We start from the raw sequence: 21,688 nt of genomic DNA, 5'->3' as shown, positions 1-21,688 counted from the left end.
TATGGAGGGGGAGGTTTAGAGAGAACAGGAGGGCAGTGAAGTTACAGGAGAGAGAGCAAGGTGAATTGAGATGGAAATTGAAATCACCGAGGTTGAGAAGTCGCTCAGTGCAGAAGGAGGAAGAGGGGTCATATCTAGGAAACTCAGGAGTTTAAAGAAGAGGAACAAGGTGAGGTGCTCCAACAAGTGGAGGATGCCAGAGGAATAGGGGTGAGAAATAAATGTAATTTGCTGATAAGGGCCACACCACCACTGCCGGAGTTTGACTGGGACAGATGGTGGAAAGTATAGCCAAGCAGGAAGGCTTCACTAAGGGCAAGGGTCTGTCACCTATAAGCTAAGTTTCAGTCAAAGCCAAGATGTCAATGCAATCATCCACAATAAAGTTGTAGATGACAAGGGCCTTGTGCGTGAGTGAACAGACATTCTGAAGGGAAATGCAGTGATTGTTGATGCACTGGCAGAGCCCAAGGGGGCAGTAATGGGTCCGGTGGGCAGGACAGTAAAGAGGTTGGGTAAATTAGCTCCCAGCGGGTGCACTGGCCAAGAAGATCGGCAAGAGAAAAGGAATTTGCAATTGGGATTGCTGCTCATAAGGAGTCGGCAATAGGTGCCTCGATGGACCATTTGGAAAATTCCAACAGACATAGAGGGTAGCTGTGGGCTTATGCAAGGGGGTTTCCAGTTTAGGATGGAATGGGAAATACCAGAGAGGAAAGAAATTAAAGATGGCATGGTTGGGTGACTGAAAGGGGAGAAGCGCCCGAGAGGGGCCATGAGCAAAGAAAAAAAGAGATAGAAGTAATGGCCTCTAGGTTAGGCAAGGATGAAGGATTAGGAAGCACCTCTCAACCAGGACCAGCAATTCCTGTTGTGGACTGAGATTGCATCCACAGTTCCTAGAGTCTTGAAGTAAGCTGTGGTTGTAGAAGTCATGAGCTCCAGTGCTGGCCTATGAAGGAGGAGGTCCAATTTTCACCTGCCACTTGGCAGACAAGCAAGGCTTATTAATGCTTAAGTGGCTGAGTCAAATGGATTTTGATGACCAGACAGGTTACACAGGTTAGTAACATTGGGATAAGGTGAGCGTTGATGCCAGTGATCCTCGGAAGAGGTGATGGAGGCACCAAAATTACTTCATAGTGTGTTGACAGCTAGAAACAGTTAAGACCAGCATCGACTACAAATGCAAGAGGATAGGGCAGTATGATACTGGCTTCAATGGCAACTGCTAGGCGTTTTGTTTGGGTTGTGCTAGCTGTGTGTGAACGTTTGCCTTTCATAGAATCATAGACTGATGCAGCACAGAAGGAGGCTATTTGACCCATCGTGTCTGTGTTGGCTCTTTGGTAGAGCTATCCAATTAGTCACACACACCTGCCCTTTCCCCATAGCCTGCAAATTATTCCCGTTCAAGTATTTATCCAATTGCCTTTTGAAAGTTATTATTGAATCTGCTTCCACCGCCCTTTCAGGCAGTGCATTCCAGATCATAACAACTCAGGGTATTAAAAAAACTTCTCATTTCACCTCTCGTTCTTGTGCCAATTCTCTTAAATTGGTTTCTGCTGGTTACCCACCCTTCTGCCACTGGAAACAATTTTTCCTTATTTACTCTATCAAAACTCTTAATGATTTTGAGCACCTTTATTAAATCTCCCCTTAACCTTCTCTGCTCACAGAGAACAACCCCAGCTTCTCCAGTATCCCCAACATAACTGAAGTCCCACATCCCTGGTACCATTCTAGTAAATCTACTCTGCTTTGTCCTGCCACCTTTAAAGACTTGTGTACGTATAGCCACTGGTCTCTCTGTTCCTGCACTCCCTTAGAAATTGTACCATTTAGTTTTCAGGTGATGGATCATGTACCATCAGCAAACCTAAACCAGGAAGAAATGTATCAACATTCTCACAGAAGTCAGAAAATACAGTTACTATTTAGACTTATGTTGCTGGTGGTGTTTATGGAGACCTAGAAAGGCCCTCATGAAGACAGATTTAAGCAAAAATTAAACTGATCACAAAGGAAGAAATGAAAATTCTCTTGGACATTGGAATTTATCAATTGGAGAAGAAATGGTACATTTTCCAGGTATAGTGCCAAGGCTGCATTTTTCAAGAAGCAATAACAACACCTTGGATAAAAATCATTGACTATAAGGATACTGCTACTGAATAATTGTGTTTTTTAATAGACTTCTGAGAAATAGGTACAAAGATTTTTATATTAAGTTTGCAGAGTGAACAGTTGTCGACTTAAGCCCCGTTAATATACAATCCTGAATAAAAGAAAAAATACAATCAAAATTCAAATGTACAAGTGCCTCACATGTAGTGTTCACAAAAATCTCATTAAAAGTTGGGCAGAGAAACAAAATGAGAGTTTCTACTTTCCTGCTTTAACTGTTGATGTCCTAACAAGTTTTCCCTCTTCAAAATAGACAATTATGCATTATCATTCATTGTCCTCATTTTCCAATATTTTTGCAATTACGAAGCCTTATGTCACACACAACAGACCAGCACTTGCTGGTATATGTAAAATTTGCCCCAAGAGGTTACATGCAATTTATCCAATTTAATAGCACTTGGGAATATACCCACTCTAGATGGACAACGAACTGTTCATCGAATCATTCAAAACTAAATCTAGACGACTGGGTACAGTAGATTGGCACACTGGCCAGCTCAGGCAGATGGTATGAAAGTCTCCTTTAAAGTTGTAAGGATTGTAAGTGAATATGTTTGCCGTCTTAACCCTAGTCCTAGGTTTCAAAAACAAAACAAAACTGCCTATAGTTCATCATAAATTACCATAAAATCATAACATTTAGGATGATTAGTGTGAGACTGGGGTTAAGGCACATTGTTGAGGCAGAACAGAAGGAATTTTACTCTACATCTGGTGTGCAATTCCTGGCATGGAGTGTCTGATGCTGACAATAGTGCTAAAAAGCAGCTCAATACAATGAGTAGCGCAGTCATACAGATCAGGAAGGTCCCAGGTTCAACTGTCAGTCTATGTTGACTGAGCAGATCTCAGCTGGAGCAGCAGCAAGAATGGTACAATTGGCCTCAGTGCAGACTAAGAAGGGCAAAATTTGCCAGGGCTCCTATCAGGGTTCACTATCCAGTGGCCTTGCTGGCCTAGGATGTGAGGGAAACTGTAGCATCCTTACTGCCACCGGAGCTTAGACCAACTGAACCTGGGACCTTCTCGAACTGTAGACACCAGGTGAGAACAAGATTGGATGGTCAAACAGCTTGCCAACACTCATTACAAGGCTCATACATGAAGTATAGCCACTTGAGTGAAGTACTGGAGGGTGATTAGTGCTTATGGCACTGCATTTCAGGAAAGAGTCAACGCCTGCAGGAGGAGGAGGAGGAGGGAATAGAAATTTTTGAAAAGGAAAAACAAGGAATGGTGTGCTAAAAGCGATCCATTCTTCCTGGACTGACAGACATTTCAACAACTACATTAAGTGCTATTTGTTCTAAAGGGAAATCATCTAATTGGAAAGCAAATATTCAACAAATGGGCTATAGTTCACAAACAGCTTATTTTCAAAAAAAAGTTCTTCTTTCTCCCCATTTTTCTGGCCTATGTGCTATTTTGGAAGGGGGAGCAAATAGAAAGAAATCTGAGCCAGGTCTTCAAGTCTCTATGAAACTGGCCAAGTGGGAAGGTGTTTCCCTCCTTAGCATCTGTCCATTACCACAGTGGCACTTCTATCAGATACACAGTACATGGGGGTTCATGGGATAAATCCACATCGCTCACTCAGTGGCACAGTGTGTTGGTGCAACAAACTGCTGCCACTCCACAGGTTTAAAGAAAAGTACACTTAAATAGCACTTGGTCCCTTAACAAAACATTAATCAAAAAATTGTACTGCGAGATAAATCTACCAGGTAATTCCTACCTTTCCTCAAATTATGTTCCACTTCCCCCACCCCCCAATTTATTTTCTACCCATCTTTCAGATTTTCCTCTTCCTACATCATTTACCACTGAGTGGGTAAGCTGGTAACCTGATCCTGAAACTTTACCAATGATAAACCTGTCCCAACTGCAAGAAAGGTCCTAAGTAACCCGCTCAACCAATTTACCTTCCTTCCCTGTTTGGAAAAACCTTGTTGGCATCAAATGTGATTGGTATAACTGAGATCTGAAACATGCCATATGAAGAACTAACCTGTTTTTTTAATCACTCCATAGTGAATCGCCTGGGAGCAGCCCCTGGAGTAATTCCGACAGGGAATGTCGCATACGAGCAACGGAGCCTTATGAGTATACAATCCTCCTGCCTGGATTTCTCCTATGCACATACAACCCCAGTCTTTCTTAAAAGGGGATCAACTCATCAATACCCTTTTGTACAGATCTGTTTTGCCTAATGTAGCTGTAACTGTGGGGGTGCTACAATTAGCTTCATTACTCTTGAGCTAGGGAGGAAGAAACCAAACAAAAAATCATCCAGGGCTTCTGTACCCAACTGCTATTCAGTGAACCCAGCTGGAAAGTGCTCATTCATAAAAGTTAGTGCGTAAAAGATTGGGCTCAGCTCTGATGCCCTCCACTGTTGAATAATCTGAAGATTTTTTTTCCAATTCATTCTTGGATATGGATGTCACTGGCAAAACCAGCCTTTATTACCCATCCCTAGTTGCCCTGTGAAAGTGGTGATGGGCCTTCTTCTTGAACAGCTGGTAGCAGTTTAATACAACTGAGTAGCTTGCAAGACAACTTCAAAAGGTAGTTGAGAGTGAACTACGTTGGTGTGGGACCAGAGTCACATGTAGACCAGACCGGGTAAAACAGCAGGTTTCCTTCCCTAAATAACCTTCGTGAAGCAGTTGGGTTTTTAAGACAATGCGAAACCTCATGGTCACTGTTAGTGATACCAGCTTTTTATTTCCAGATTTTTTAAACTGAATTCAAATTCTCAAGCTGCCAAAATGGAATCTGAACTCAAGTTTTCTGGATTGTTAGTCCAGGCCTCTAAATTATAAATCCTGTATAATCTTCCAATCCTCCTTAGATACGGGGGTGGTGCCAGAGGACAGGAGAATTGCAAATGTTACACCCTTGTTCAAAAAGGGTGTAGGGATAAACCCTGCAACTACAGTCCAGTCAGTTTAACCTCGGTAGTGGGGAAGCTTTTAGAAACGATAATCCGGGACAAAATTAACAGTCACTTGGACAAGTGTGGATTAATTAAGGAAAGCCAGCACGAATTTGTTAAAGGCAAATCATATTTAACCAACTTGCTTGAGTTTTTTGATGAGGTAACAGAGAGGGTTGATGAGGGCATGTGGTTGACGTGGTGTATATGGATTTCCAAAATGCGTTTGATAAATTGCCACATAATAGGCTTGCCAGCAAAGTTGAAGCCCATGGAGTAAAAGGGACAGTGGCAGCATGGATACGAAATTGGCTGAGTGACAGAAAACAGAGTAGTGGTGAACGGTTGTTTTTCAGACTGGAGGAAGGTACACAGTGGGGTTCCTAAGGGGTCGGTACTAGGACCACTGCTTTTCTTGATATATATTAATGACTTGGACTTTGGTGTACAGGGCACAATTTCAAAATTTGCAAATGACACAAAACTTGGAAGTATAGTGAACAGTGAGGAGGATAGTGATAGACTTCAGACTTCAAGAGGACATTGACAGGCTGGTGGAATGGGTGGACGCGTGGCAGATGAAATTTAACGCAGAAAAGTGTGAAGTGATACATTTTAGTCGGAAGAACGAGGAGAGGCAATATAAACTAAAGGGTACAATTCTAAAGCGGGTGCATGAACAGAGAGACCTGGGGGTATATGTGCACAAATCGTTGAAGGTGGCAGGGCAGGTTGAGAAAGCGGTTAAAAAAGCATACGGGATCCTGGGCTTTATAAATAGAGGCAGTGGGCTGGATTTTGCCAGGCCCGAGGAGACAAGAATGGAGGCGTGTGGGGTGTTAAAATTGCAAAGTGGCGGGCGGGCCCAACCCCGCCTCCAAGCAATTTTCCCAAATGCGTGGTTTCTGATCCCGTCTCCGTCCCACCTCCAAGAGGCAGGATAGGCCCTTAAGAACCACTAAATGGCCTCTATAATCCCATTTTGAGAGGCCTTTCTGATTTTAACACATTTCCCACGTGATTCACATCTCCTCTGAAACACGACGGTGAAACCTGGCGGGAGCACAATTGGATTGCTGACTATCAGCAGCAGTTCCACCATTAAATAGGAGATTTGATCAGTCATCATTTGCAGGTGGCAGGACTTTGTTGTCTCAGGTCTGGGGGAACTTTTAGCAGGCATAACCATAGCTGTGTAAGTTTGGAGCCTGACACCCATCTCCAGTGTGATCTCCTGGGAAACCCCTCTCGCCACCTTGACTGAGAACTTCCTCAACTGAGGCATTTATCAGAAGCATGGGAACCATTTATTTCCTTTCCTCCTGGACATCAGATTTGGACGAAGGCCAGCCGCGGCAGCAGCAGAACCATGAACAACAGCAGCACCAACAACAGGAGCGCAAAGCTGCTACTCACCCACCTGAAGCTGCACAGGCCAGAAGGCACCAGCCCATGGAAGCCCATCGGCACAGGAGATACCCCCCAAACAGGGTCTACAGACAGAGGAGCAAATACCTCAACATGAGTGAGCAGCAGTGCCAAAGGCGGCTCCGACTTTCGCGAGAGGTAGTGAGTGACATCTGCGCAATGGTGCAGCAAGACCTGGAGCCCTCCCTGTGTTTTGTAAGTTGTTTTCATAGCATCACAGTGATAGGGAGTGTGAGGGCTGCATAGTCGAATAGTTAGGTGAATGTGACCAGAGAGAGAGAGGGAATGGGTAAGGGTGCAGGGATGTCAGTGTCAAGTGGGATGTGGAGGAAGAGGTTGCTAAAGCTGAGTGCTGGTGAGGAGAGGCAATGGGGATCAGATTGAGGGTGATGGCAAAGTCATACTCACTTTTCCAGTGCGCAGAAGGTCATGAAACCTCTTCCTGCACTGAAGCCAGGTTCTGCGGATGAGCGACAACGAGTTGACCTCCTGGGCCACCTGGATCCACACAGCCTTCGTCTGCTGGGGAGGCTTCTTCCTCCCTGAAGGGAAGAGCACCGCCTTACTAGCTCTTGCTCCCTCCACCAAAGCTTGCAGGGCGACGTCATCAAATCTGGGAGCAGACTTAGGTCTCCCGCTGCTCATTCTGCCTCCAGTTCCCTCTCACTGCAAAGGCCAAAAGGTTGGCAGTCTGCAGAAGAAGCAAGGCTTCTTGCAGACCTTAAATGCAGCAGCAATGATGACGTCATCAGAGGCGAGTTTCAGACTGAAAAAACGAATTGGGCCATGGGTTCCCACACGCTGGAACTCAATTGCCCAATTATGTGAAAATCGCATCAATCTCCCACATCGATTTGGAATCGGGTGGATAACACGAAAAGCGGATGACATGACCCCAGCCTGCCCCAATGACAAAATCCAGCCCATAGTGTACAAAAGCAAGGAAGTTATGATGAACCTTTATAAAACACTGGTTCAACCTCAACTGGAGTATCGTGTCCAATTCTGGGCACCACACTTTAGGGAGGATGTAAAGGTCTTAGAGAGGGTGCAGAAAAGATTTACAAAAATGGTTCCAGGGATGTGGGATTTCAGTTACATGGACAGACTGGAGAAGCTGGGGTTGTTCTCCTTGGAGCAGAGAAGGTTGAGAGGAGATTTGATAGAGGTGTTCAAAATCATGAGGAGTCTAGACAGAGTAGATAGAGAGAAACTGTTCCCATTGGCAGAAGGGTCGAGAACCAGAGGAGAACTTGGAGTGGGAGGGGGAGGATCCAGTTATCGTGGTCCACCAAAGAACCAACGACATATGTAGAACTAGGAATGAAGGTCTGCTGAGGGAGTTTGAGGAGCTAGGATCCAAATTAAAAAGCAGAACCTCAAAAGGTAATAATTTCTGGATTGTTACCTGAGCCACACGCAAATTAGCATAGGGACAAACAGATTAGAGGTTTCAATGCGTGGCTCAAACAGTGGTGTGAGAGGAAGGGGTTTCTGTTCATGGGGCACTGGCACCAGTACTGAGGAAAGAGGGAGCTGATCCGTTGGGACGGGCTCCACTTAAACTGGCGAACCGAATAACTAGGGCAGTAGGCAGGGCTTTAAACTAATGAAGGGGGGGTGAGAGGATTCAGGAAAGAGTAAATTTAAAAGCAGTGAGAGAAATGAAAAGGCTCTGGAGCAGAGTAAAGTTTTGGGTAAAAATAAGCAGAGTGGGTCAGGAAGGGACAGAGAGACTAACAAAGGTAATAAGGAATAACAACAGAAAATGCTGGAAAAACTCAGCAGGTCAGGCAACATCCGTGGAGAGAAATTTGAGTTGACGTTTCGGGTTTGACCCTTCTTCAAAACTGGAGAGAAAAGGAACTAGATCGAAGGCAGGGCTGCGATCGGACAAAAGAATAAAAGAACCAAAAGAAGTAAAAGAGATTAGAAGCTAGACGAGATGGTAATAGGCTGGGATTAGGTGTAAAGTGTACTGGCAGGGCAAAAGATAGCTGCCAGGTGTGAGAGAGAAACAAAAGGAAAGGGGGGGGGGAGGAAAGGAGTGGAAAAATATAAGTAAAAATGAAATAGGGGCCGAGGTTATGATCTGAAATTGTTGAACTCGATATTGAGACCGGAAGGCTGCAGAGTGCCTAATCGGAAGATGAGGTGCTGTTCCTCGAGTTTACGTTGAGCTTCCGTGGAACAGTACAAGAGGCCAAGGACGGTGAGGTCCGAGTGGGAATGGAGCGGTGAATTGAAATGACAGGCGACCGGAAGCTCGGGGTCACCCTTACGGACTGAACGGAGGTGTTCCGCAAAGCGGTCACCCAATCTGCGTTTGGTCTCCCCAATGTAGAGGAGACCGCATCAGTGACCAAAGTGACATCAGGGGAAAATAGAAATAAGTCAAAGCTGAAGACACTACTGTATATCTGAATGCGTGAAGCATTCGCAACAAAATAGATGAATTAATAGTGCAGATAGAAATGAACAGGTTTGATCTAATAGCCATAACGGAGATGTGGTTGCAAAGTGGCCAAGGTTGGGAACTAAATATTCCAGGATACTTAACTTTTAGAAGAGATAGGCAAAATGGAAAAGGAGGAGGGAGTAGCCCTGATAATAAAGGATGGGATAAAGACAGTAGAGAGAAAGGATCTTGGCTCCAAAGATCAAGAAGTAGAATCCGTTTGGGCGGAACTAAGAAACAGCAAGGGGCAGAAAACATTGGTGGGAGTTGTTTATAGGCCCCCAAATAGTAGTTGCAATGTAGGGGGGAGGGGAGTTGTCCTATGAGGAGAAATTGAGTAGACTAGGCCTATATTCTCCAGAGTTTAGAAAAATGAGAGGTGATCTCATTGAAACATACAAAATTCTTATAGGGCTTGACAGGGTAGATGCAGGGAGGATGTTTCCCCTGGCTGGGGAGTCTAGAGCCAGGGGTCATGGTCTCAGAATAAGGGGTCAGCCATTTAGGATTGAGATGAGGAGAAATTTCTTCACACAGAGGGTGGTGAATCTTTGGAATTCTCTACCCCAGAGGGTAGAGGAGGCTCAGTCGTTGAGTATATTCAAGACAGAGATTGATAGATTTTTGGATATTAAGGGAATCAAGGGAAATGGGGATAATGCAGGACAGTGGAGTTGAGATCGAAGATCAGCCATGATCTTACTGAATGGCGGAGTAGGCTCAAGTGGCCAAATGGCCTACTCCTGCTCCTTTTCTTATGTTCTTATGACACAGATTTAAGGTGATTGGCAGAAGAACCAAAGGCGACATGAGAAAAAACTTTTTTTTTTTTTTTTTTTTACAGTGAGTGGTTAGGATCTGGAATGCACTGCCTGAGAGGGTGGTGGAGGCAGATTCAATCGTGGCTTTCAAAAGGGAATTGGATAAGTACCTGAAGGAAAAAAATTTGCAGGGGTACGAGGAAAGGGCGGGAGAGTGGGACTAGCTTATGTGCTCTTGCAGAGATCCGGCATGGGCTCGACAGGTCAAATGGCCTCCTTCTGTGCTGTAACCATTCTATGAATCTATGGCCTAAGTAACCTGCTCAAACAGGTTACTTAGACTATGCAGGCAAAATTTCTGCTGCTATAAAAACTAAATAAGCTATGCTAATAGTATATCTTCCCAGTAACAGAAACTAAGTACAGCAACATTGCAGTTTACTCCACAGGCCCCACAGTATGGCCTTTATAAATAAATATAATTTCCAGTGTGGATCGCAAACCAACGGAATTTAGATGTTAAAGAGAAGTGAAGCATTTCCATTTAGTTAGAGGAACAAATAATCCTGGCATTAATGACAGAAGGCATGATTTTATCTGTTCACTATTTAAAGCAAAATAGTAAATGTGCTCCATAAGCATATTTAGATGCTGCTACAAACAGTGCTGATAACCTGTACAAAGCTGCAAAAGCAAGATCTAGGTCAATTCCTAAATTACTCTTACTGTCACAACCTGGGAAAAAATGTGATGTGAGATGAAGGAAACAACCTGGTGACTTTTGGGAATAACAACTGTTAGATGTATATAAGAATGTAGCTAGTAGCCATTTTTATTTTAAACTGATATGGGGAAACAGGCATGATATTCTCAAAGGATAGACTTCAATATTTCTAGTAGTTTTGGGCTCATGTTTCTAGGTAGAAAAATCAGTAACATTGTTCGAAAACTGAAAGGCTGATAGTAAAAGAACCAAGTATTTCACATTAGCATTTGAATATCTGTGGTACGTACTGTTGGATTTTGTCAACTTCTTGTCACAATTTAATCTGTTGGAGCACCAGAGCAGCTCCTTCAATTTTAGATGTATAAGCCTTGTTATCTGTCATTGGATCAGACAATGTATTTAAAATAAAGGTTCTGTTTCTGCATGAAGAATTACACCCCTATCTCCACACCCCGCCCCCCCCCCCACCTTGCCTTGGGCACATTTCTGCAGTCGGTAAAAGCAGTGGTGAAATATTAATGAGCATGTCATCTATCAGGATATTTTGCAGGAAGCCGTGGCAGTAGCATAAAACAAAAAGTAAGGCTTTCCATCAAATGAGAACTGTGGCACCAACATGTGTGGTTTGAGGCCCTTTACTTTGATTGGCATGTTGGTAAATTCTAAACTTCCTAACACAATGCTTACTGTAAGCCTGCATCATTATGAAGTGTATAATCAGTTAGGTGTATGATATAGAGAATAATAAATAGGTAAGAGTGACTACAAGTCAGTAATTTCATCAAGGTGACATATATAACCACCAGAATCTCCAACTGACATTATTCCTATGAAGGTTCTTTTCTACAATACAAACTGTGAAGTTTGAGGGATGGATTTACTCAGCTTTGACTCTTTTGTTTGCCAGTAGCAACTGTCACAGCGGACATCAATGATTAGTGCCCTCTGCATCATTAACACAAGTCAACATCCACACTAAAAAAAATGGTGATATGATGAATATAACTCCAGAGTAACAATCAACAGTTCATCAGCAAACCAGTTCCAACAAACTGAGGAATTCCAAAAACATTGACCTGCTATGCACTTCTAGGAAATCCATTTTTATTTCAGTAATGATTTTTTTTCTCTGTATTATCAGGTGAGAAGACCACATATTGTGTGCTCCTGCATTTCCAGTGGGGAGCTTTGCTCACAGGCAGCAGATGGTGGGAAATCACAATTGCAGACTACAATTTTCCATCCATTCATTTCAATGGACAGAGAATCACAGGCTGTGCAACCGCAATTTCCTGCCACACGCTTCTTATGAGCATCACACCCTGCTGGATTTGAGCCTATTATGTTTTCCAGTAAAATAAATCCCCTTCCTTTCTAGTTACATAGTGTAAAACAAAAAAACAAAAATAGTGCAAGCAGTGATTTAAAAAAGCTACAAATTCCAACCATAAATCATCAAGGAGGTACACATACTTAGTTATAAACTGAGTAAGTCTCATTCTTAGTTCATTATATCTTTGTAACCCTCAGCATGTTACAGTCTTTTAACCTACTCAGAGACATCAGCTACCTTTATTGACCATTGTCCAAAAGAACCCTGATTTTAACACAGAAATTTAAAAACGGAAAGAAATATTACATTCACTGCCTAAACCAATCCCTAGTAAATTCAAGGCCTAATAATTTTACTGTTTTCAGGGGTTTTCAAACTTTTCTGCATGAGATGGTGGTTTGGTGGGGGTGGAGGAACTCCCTGTGAATACTGATCATTCTAGAAGCTCCGATAAATAATAACACACTTGTGAGGCCTCCTGTTTTAACTTCTGAAAGGCAGTGTCAGCCACCCAAAGAAAAACCGTATTATCAGTGTTTCATTATTATTCAGCAACAGGAAAAAGGTGCTAGTAAGTCAACAAATAATGACAAATACAGAAATCTGATGACTTCAGGAACTTAATCATGGAATCTTATATCATGGATGATATTTTACTGTACAGTTACCAGTTGATCTACTAATCATAGAACATATGAAAAGTTCTGTCATGGTGATAGAAAGGGCTTCCATGTGTGCAACGGGGAAGAAGGGCAAGTACTGACATTGAGGGTTAATTTTGACCCCTAAAAACGTGTGGGTTTGGGTCAGGTGGGAGATTAAAATGTTAAAACTCTGAAACAGGAACCCAACCCACCTCGAACCCGCCCACTTCCGGTTTTAATGGAGACAGGACAGGGTGCAGGCGACCCGTCTGCTCTCAGGAGGCGGGTCAGTCATTGAAACCTTTTAAAGAGGCTGCATGCCTCCACTTTTATAAGCTCCCCCGCATCACCCACCCCCCTGATTCCCAATCACGCTCTACCCACCCACCCCCTCCCATCTCTACTCCAACAACCACAAAACTTAACTGCTCTACAGCTGCGGCCTTTTCTGGAGCCTTCCTCGCCTGATAGCCAGCCAAGTCAGGCTGGCTTCCGGGCAGGGAACTTACTAAAAAAAACACGCTCACCTTGGAGTTAAAACTCCACACTGTTCGAGAAACCTGCACTTCGGGGTTTCCCAACCATATCTCCTCCCCCTGGCTCCGAAAACCCGCCCCAATGAATATGAAGGCCTGTATCTCTACTGCCTGGGTCTAAGCATGTCCTGTTACATGAGCCGCAAAGTAATAATGGCATTTAGAGCTGTGGCTGAGTCTGCATTACCAGCACCCGGCTACCGACCATAGAGCACATATACCAGAAACGCTGTTTACGGAGGTCACGGTCCATCATCAAAGACCCTACCCACCCCAGCCACAGTCTGTTCGCCCTCCTGCCATCTGGGAGACGCTACAGATGCATTCGCACCCGTACGACCAGGTTTAGGAACAGCTTCTTTCCCAGGGCTGTCATCCTACTGAACTCCACAAATAAACTCTAAAGCCTGCACATCTGCCAATGCACTTTATTATGGTTATGTTTATGTTAATGTATTACAAGCCAAATGTATGTTGAATGTTTAAATGTCTTAATCTAAATGTACACTCTCGGGAGCCGCAAGCCTACATTTCGTTGTACTGCACTTGTGCACTAACAATGACAATAAAGTTGATGATTATTATTATTATCTAAAGTGTTACCAGAGAATTGGACAGGAAAATATCTTAAATAAATTAAAATTTCTCCCCTCCTCTTCTGAAGGTACCAATTGATGCTAGCGTACATCTGCACAGGTGCCAACAACCCTCCAGGATCTCATCCCACCATTTGTTCTGCAGGTGTGATCCCTGACAGTAAACATCACCAGGATATGTGACCTCAGCACCCATTAAAGCGGAGTCAAATCCTGTCCTCAACCAATGTCCATATATGTGCCTTTCCAGTAGGATGGAGATCTACACTGAAAACCCCAGCTCATCGAATCTAAGGCTGCGAATTGTTGTTTCCGGTTAGTTAAATTACAGGAATTAATCAATGTTCTCCCCCCCCATGCTCACTTCGTGCTCATCTTGTGCGACTGCTCTCTTGACCCTATGCCCACTAACTGTTGACCGCTTAACTTCCCATCATGGCCCCCATGCTAGCTGACATTATAAATGGTTCTCTCTCCTCTCCCTTTCAAAGCCATCGTCAACACCTCCCTCCTCAAAACCCCATCCTCAACCTCTCTGTCCTTACAAACTATCACCCCATCACCTACCTCCCTTTCCTCTCCAAATCCTTGAACGTGTTGTCGCCTCCCAAATCTGTGCCCATCTTTCCTGCAACTCATATTTCAATCTCTCCAATCAGGATTCCACCCCGCCACAGCTATGAAGCAACCCTAATCAAAGGCAGTTCTGATTTCCAATCACCTTGCGATAAAGACCAACTCCATTAGCCTTTTTGATTACTTTTCGTACTAAAAACTAGTGCACAGGGACACCTAAATCCCTTTGCTTCTCCACAGCTCCTACTCTCTCGCCACTAAGAAAATATTCCAATTTGTCTTTCTTGGATCTAAATTGATTGATTTAACAATTTCCCACATTGAACTCCATCAATATCACAGTTTACCCACCCATTTAATCTATCAATGTCCCTTTGTGACTTCCTGCTCCCATCCACACAACTTACTGTGCCTCCTAACTAGTGTCATAAGCAAACTTGGATATACAACTCTCTATTCCTTCATCCAAGTCATTGATATATGTGGTGGAAAGCTGTGGCCCCAGTACAGATCCCTGGGGAACACCACTTGTCACATCCTGTCAACCAAAGTCCATTCCCTTTATTCCTACTCTCTGTCTCCTACCTCTCAACAAATTACCAGCCCATGTTACAAGGTTATCTCCAATTCCATATGCTTTTATTTTTGCTAATAAACTCTTGTGCAGAACCTTATCAAATACCTTCTGGAGGTCCATGTAGACAACAACATCTACAAACACTCCCCTGTGCATCATGTTAGTAACCTCCTCAGAAAATTCAACTAGATTAGTCAGACTTAACCGCCCTTTCACAAATCCATGCTGACTCTCTTTAATCAACTCATACTTGTTCAAATGATCAGTCACTCTGTCCCTGATGTCAGATTTCAGTAACTTCCCTTCAACTGACAGGTCTGTAGTTTCCTGGTTTCTCCCTCCCTTCCTTCTTAAATAATGGAATGACATTAGCAATTTTCCAATCCAAAGGCACAATTCCCAAATCTAAAGAGCTCTCTGCAGCCTTTGACATGGTCGACCAAACCATCCCCCTCCAACGCTTTTCCTCTGTTATTCAAATTAATGAGATTGCTTCCACTCATACCTATCCAATTGTAACCAGAGCATCTCCAACAATGGCTTCTCTTCCAGCCCTTGCACCATTACCTCTGGAGGCCCCCTCCTATTCCTCATCTGCATGCTGCCCCTCAGGTATCTGAAGACATTGCATCAGATTCCACATGTACATTGACAACACCCAGCTCTACCTCTCCACCACCTCTCTCAACCCCTCCACTGCCTCTGCATTGTCAACCTGCTTGTCCAACATCAGATCCTGGATGAACTGCAATTTCCTCCAGTTAAACATTGAAAAGACCAAAGTCATAATTTTGGCTCCCACTGCAAAATATTATATGGTCCCCACCAATTCTGTCCTCCTCCCGACTGTTCACAACCTCAGCATCTTATTTGATCCTGAGCTGAGCTTTTGATCCCATATACTCTCCTTCACAAAGACTACTTACTTCCATTTCCATATCATCGCTCGTCTCAGCCCATGTGCTGTGAAAAAACCCTCACCCATGCTTTTGCCACCTCCAGACTCGACTATTCCCATTCTCCACCTTCCATAAACTTCAGCTCATCCAATACTCTGCTACCCATATCCTAATTTTCACCAGGTCACCTCTGTGCCCACTGACCTACATTAGCTCCCGGCCCTGAAATACCTTCAATTTAAAATTCTCATCCTCGTTCAAATCACTCCACGGCCTCGACCCTCCCTAACTTTGTAACCTCCTCCAGCTCCACAGCCCTTCAAGAACTCTGCATTCCTCCAATTCTGGCCTCTTGCGCATCTCTCAGTCCATTCGCCACACCTTTAGAGGCCATCTAGGCCCGAACCTCTAGAATTCCCTCCATAAGTCTCTCTGCCTCTTCACCTCTCTCTCCTCCTTTATGAACCTCTTTAAAACCTACCTTTTGACCAAGCTTTTAATCAGTGTCAGTTTTTCTCTGAACACTGTGGGGTGTTTTCTATGTTAAAGGCACTATATAAATGCAAGTTGCTGTTGTTGTTCTTTCGCTACATGACATGACATGTTGTAGAACCACAACTAACAGATACAGAAGGTACATACCAACCAGTGAAATGTTGACAATAAAGAACATGCAAATGTTATATGACCACTGTAATCATGGAATTTCCAGGAAGTAAATATTTCTTTGCTATAGAAAACATTCCTTTAACAGCACTAATAAGTTTATAAAATCTACACATTTTAAATGAACATTTGAAGGATAATTGAAGGATATTTGAAAGTACAAGGAATAGCTGAGAATTTGTGAAGTTCAAGCCATTTTTCTGTCATCGCTGTGTCATTTAGTTTTCAGTGATACTAAAACATGCATACAAAATTGCAACAGGTTTAAAAACTACTTTCCTGTAATTATTCTTCCTATCGTCTGTTGGGAGGCTGTATAAAGTAATTAGATTGACTCTAGCAGTTGCTGATTGTTTTCACTGAAGATGTCACTCTTTGACCCTAAAGACGCAAGGCTCACTAAATAAGCATCAATGGATTGGATGAGATTGTCCAAAAATGTTTGAAACAACCAACTTCCCAAGGAGCACTGTTGTATGCAGGGGCTTATAGGTCTTTTGGCAGACAGAGGAATAGGGAGGCACATATTGGTCTTTTAAATGCTAGTAATAACATCTGTCACAGGAACATGAGTAGGCCATTCAGTCCCTTGAGCATGTTCCGCTATTCAATGAGACCATGGCTGATCTGTGACCTAACTCCATATACCCGCCTTTGGCTCATATCCCTTAATACCTTTGGTTAACAAAAAGCTATCAATCTCCGATTTAAAATTAACAATTGATCTAGCATCAATTGCCGTTTGCGGAAGAGAGTTCCAAACTTCTACCACCTTATGTATGTAGAAGTGTTTCCTAACTTCACTCCTGAAAGGCTTGGCTCTAATTTTTAGGCTATGTCCCCTAATCCAAGACTCACTATCTACCTTATCAGTTCCCCTTAATATCTTACAACTTCGATCAAATCAGCCCTTAACCATCTAAATTCCAGGGAATACAAACCTAGTTTGTATAATCTCTCTTTGTAATTTAACCCTTGGAGTCCGGGTATCATTTTGTAAATCTTAGCTGCACTCACGCCAAGGCCAATATATCCTTCCTGAGGTGTTACGTCCTCAGTAGGTTTCAGTCGAACTCAAGTTAGCTGAGAACTGACGATAGTTATGTTGAGGCCTTTAGAAAGGCGACAAACACATTTACTAGACTTAAGGTAATTGATCTGAAGGGACAAAGACATTGCTGGGAGCAAAGACTTTTTTGAATATTTTGCAATTTGGCCCAGAAGGGCAATGGGACCTCCTCAGGTTTCTGGCAGGCAGAGCAGGGCATGTGTTGCTAAAGTGCCCTTTCAGGCTCAGTGTGCCTGCTCCAGTCATGCAAAGACCCCATCCCCAGGATTTGGGATAGGATCTATGGCTTTGGGCTGGGGCAAGGTGGGCCCCCACAAATTTCAAGGCCCAGAAGTGCAAATACGTATAAAGAGTTGGGGAGGTCCTCAGAAAAATTCCAGGATTTGAAATGGGAGGAGAGGAGGCATAACCTATAGCAAAAAAAAAACCTGGATTGAAACACATCCTCTTGGTGGCTGTGCTTTTAGTTAAAACTAATTTGTTCCAACACAGAGAAATGATTACATGGCAAATTGGCTATATGTTCACTAAAGTCACTACCGGTGGTGTACACATTTACATGGATGAAATCAAGCAAGGTTCCTGATGCATTCAAATGAAGTTCAAAAAATGCCAATCGTATAAATCATTGGTATCGCATTACATAGATCAGCCTTATATTAAAAATAATGAGCAGATTCAGAGGTGGAAGTGTTATAAAATCATCAGGCCATTAGCAGCTATATAAGCATTGTTACAGAGTGGAAAAAGAGTAGCTCAATTATAAATCTTCGATGCTGAATGCTGGCCATTACTGATTCAAATGTAGCACATACTGTATATAAATATAAAACAATGATTGAAAAGTAACTTAGATTTACAGCATCAGCCATTAAAATAAGCAAGTGTCTTCTGAGTAGTGGATTAGCAACCCAGAGGTCAGGAGTTCAAATTTCACAAGCCAGTTTGTAAAACTAAATTCAATCAATCTGGTAACTTGTGCACTAGCACCAGAAAAAATGACCATGGAAACTTCCAAATTGTCACAAAATCCCAACTGGTTCACTAATGTTCTTCTAGGAAAGGAACCCATCACCCCAACTTGGCCTCTAGTCCCATATTGTGTGATTGAGTCTTAGGGGGCTAAATTCGGTTGACTTGCGCCTCCCGTTGGCACTAACGGGGCGCAAATCAACTAGTGCCTGAACACGGCGCCACGAACACCTCCCGCAAAATTCAGTGGGAGGTTAGCGGCGGCGCTAACCATTAGCATCATCGCCGTGCACAGCGCCTCACTCACGCCCCGGCTGTAATATTGGGTGGCGCCCCCCGACTTACTGCCAGACGATATGTCCGCCGGGCTCAGGGGGGCCTACCTGCGGCCGGGGCGGCGCTAGTTAAAGGGGAGGTGCCGGGCGGCCATTTTTGTTGCTGGCCACCTGCCAGCACCTGACCCTGTTGCTGTCCCCGGCCCCCGTGTAGCCCCCCCACCCCCACCCCGCAGTGGGGTGCCGGCTGCTCTCCGTGAGCCCAGCACTCCTCGAGTGCCGGGCTCGTTTACCAGCACTCCCGATCCCTGGTGGCCCAGCTGGGCACCGGGACGCGCTGCACCAGGCCCCTCCCCTTTAATAACGGGAGGAAGTCCTGCAGTACCGCCACGATATTGGCTCCCTCTCGGGGCGCTACCTGGGAAAATCGGCCGCGGGGGCGCTAACTTTTTCAGGGCGCTTAAATGTCCTAATGCGACTTTGCCAACGTCACCCACATCGCAAGAACAAAAAAAAATCCAGAAACCATTTCAATAAAGCACAGAATCCTATACATGAACATTAGCAATAATGTTGTGGTAAGCAGTCATGCTTAAGATTCTTCACCTGTTCCTACTTTCCTAGATTTCTCCATGTCACACAGTATAGCCCAACAAGGTCAGACAGGGCACAGAAATTAAACTGGGGCAATTCTACAAATTTCAAGATTATACTTAGATTAATGTTCTGCAGTTTTGCTTGATTAACAATCAGGGTTAAGACGACATTTTATAGGTACTTGTGGTCAGTTGCTTCTCTCAGCAGGCTGAGTGGGTCATAATGGGACAAATTTTACTTGGCTTGTGAAACATCAAGCTTGATGAGCCAGATGGTCTTTACTCATTCCATACTTTATTTTTCCTTCCAAATTTAAGTTTTCTTTAGTGCTGAGTTACTTGATCTCAGCCAGGTCAACAGTTGAAGTGTTACAACTGGCTTCCATGCCTCTGAACTAGGGAAGAGGAAAATCAAGCAGGATCCACAACCCTGTGGTATTGCTATCCAGTGACCCCCCCCCCCCCGCCTTCCTCACTCCTGGAAATAGACATGTCAACTTCAAATGAGAACAAAAGTATGATGCCTTCCACAGTTGAATAACATGTTTTGAATAACCTGCTAATACTCACTGTCTTGGCTCATGAATGGCAACTTGGGAAAGGCAGTAAAGGGCTGCTCACATTTGTGAAACCCCAGCAAGAGTCAGTGCCTTCTGTAAAAAAAGGGGAGAAGATGGAAAAGAAGTGAAACAGTGTTCTGATATTACATTCTCCTGTGCAGCTATAAGTTTCGCAGTTGGGATTTCTGGGATATATCTCTGAGGACGTTCAGTTTTCAATTCAGTGCAACAACATTAGCTACAAAACACATCGGGCTAGATTTTCAGTTTAGGCAGTTTTGGGGCGCTAGCTTTAGCGCCCGCCCGAAGTTAGCGCCCGCCCCAAAGTAGCGCCCCGTTGCCGGGAATTCAGTGGCTTCGCCCTAAGAGGTTGGTGGAGCGCTAAAAGAGGCGTTCCACTACTCTCTTTAGGCGCTAAGCCGGCGGTCCAGAGGGATAGCGCCCAGGCGGGGCGCAGCACGGGTGCGGTCATTTTTGCACTGACAGCAGACCCCGTGGTGCCGACCAGCTCTTAAAGGGGGAAGGGACGAATTAGTCTGCTGCCACGCCCTGCACACTGCAGCCTTGCAAAGAGGCCTCAACACTACTGCTCAGCCCCAGGGAGTCATGGCAACGCCAGAGAAGGCCCGTCAGCGTGCCCTGCGCTTCTCAGAGGGTGATCTGGACATCATGCTCACAGCTCTGGAGGTGAGGCGCAAGATCTTGTTTCCAGACAGTGGGAGGAATCCAACCCACCACGACTACACCAAAGCCTGGAAGCAGATCGCCCAGAGGGTGACATTCACCGGCGAGGCCCCCAGGACCCACACACAATGCCGTAAGAAGTACAACGATCTGACCAGGATTGTGAGGGTGAGTAGCCTTTCCAGTCTCCTCCTCATTCTTGCATGTACACCTGACATGATGGGCAAAGGGACCTGAAAGTCCTTTTGGCCAGCCCTCAGCCAGCAGCATTGGGACAGTCATGAGCATCAAATGGCCATTCGGCACTCTACACTTTGGCCAAGCTATTCCACCATGGGAGGCAGTGCACACTACATCAGGGCTTCACTCTGTCCAAGCTATTCCACCATGGGAGGCAGTGCACACTACATCAGGGCTTCACTCTGTCCAAGCTATTCCACCATGGGAGGCAGTGCACACTACATCAGGGCTTCACTCTGTCCAAGCTATTCCACCATGGGAGGCAGTGCACACTACATCAGGGCTTCACTCTGTCCAAGCTATTCCACCATGAGAGGCAGTGCACACTACATCAGGGCTTCACTCTGTCCAAGCTATTCCACCATGGGAGGCAGTGCACACTACATCAGGGCTTCACTCTGTCCAAGCTATTCCACCATGGGAGGCAGTGCACACTACATCAGGGCTTCACTCTGTCCAAGCTATTCCACCATGGGAGGCAGTGCACACTACATCAGGGCTTCACTGCGCCCTTACAGCCCGTCCTTTCTCTTGCAGGCTAAAGTAGCGTTTAATCGCCAGGCCCGTGCCAGGGGTGGCCGCGCCAAGCTGCAGAAGCTCACTCGGCTGGAGGAGCGCGTGTGTGTGCTCATGGGAGCACGTGTGATTGTCCCCACAGCGTGCGGTGTATCCGACCCTCCACTGCCCGGCAATGGTAAGGACCTCGCCTTTTGGCCCTCTCGCGTCGCACTGGCCCATCCGAGCTACCTCCTTTGCCACTGTCCCACCAATGCGCTGAATCCCACCAGTCCTAACTCCCTCGCTGACGCCGTCTCCTCACTCTGAAGCTACTCTTGTGCATTCCTGCTTTCAGCTGGTGACGACCAGGACCCTGAGGCTGCCAGTGACAGCACCTCCAACCAGGAGGAGGAGGAGGAGCAAGCCGGACCTTCGGGGGAACAGTCACGTCCCGCAGGAGAG

At 44.8% G+C, this 21,688-nt stretch overlaps 1 protein-coding gene across 7 annotated transcripts in view; it reads right to left on the bottom strand.

The window, feature by feature from the left end:
- The window catches only part of fars2 (phenylalanyl-tRNA synthetase 2, mitochondrial), a 577,514-nt gene that overhangs the window by 398,273 nt on the left and 157,553 nt on the right, over window positions 1-21,688 (bottom strand). For 6 of the 7 annotated variants that reach the window (XR_015078551.1, XM_085989235.1, XM_085989234.1 and 3 more), the window contains one exon: window positions 19,815-19,897. The exons of the other annotated variant lie outside the window; for it this stretch is intronic. The gene's annotated coding sequence lies outside the window, so the exon portion shown is untranslated. The remainder of the gene's footprint in view (window positions 1-19,814; window positions 19,898-21,688) is intronic. 7 annotated transcript variants of the gene reach the window in all.

This window comes from Somniosus microcephalus, chromosome 5 (assembly GCF_052327205.1).
Source record: "Somniosus microcephalus isolate GS21.2 chromosome 5, FLI_Smic_1.0, whole genome shotgun sequence".
In the NCBI taxonomy this organism is placed as follows: Eukaryota; Metazoa; Chordata; class Chondrichthyes; order Squaliformes; family Somniosidae; genus Somniosus; species Somniosus microcephalus.
Note: the sequence above shows the minus strand (reverse complement) of the source record. Positions and strands in the feature narration are given on the sequence as shown.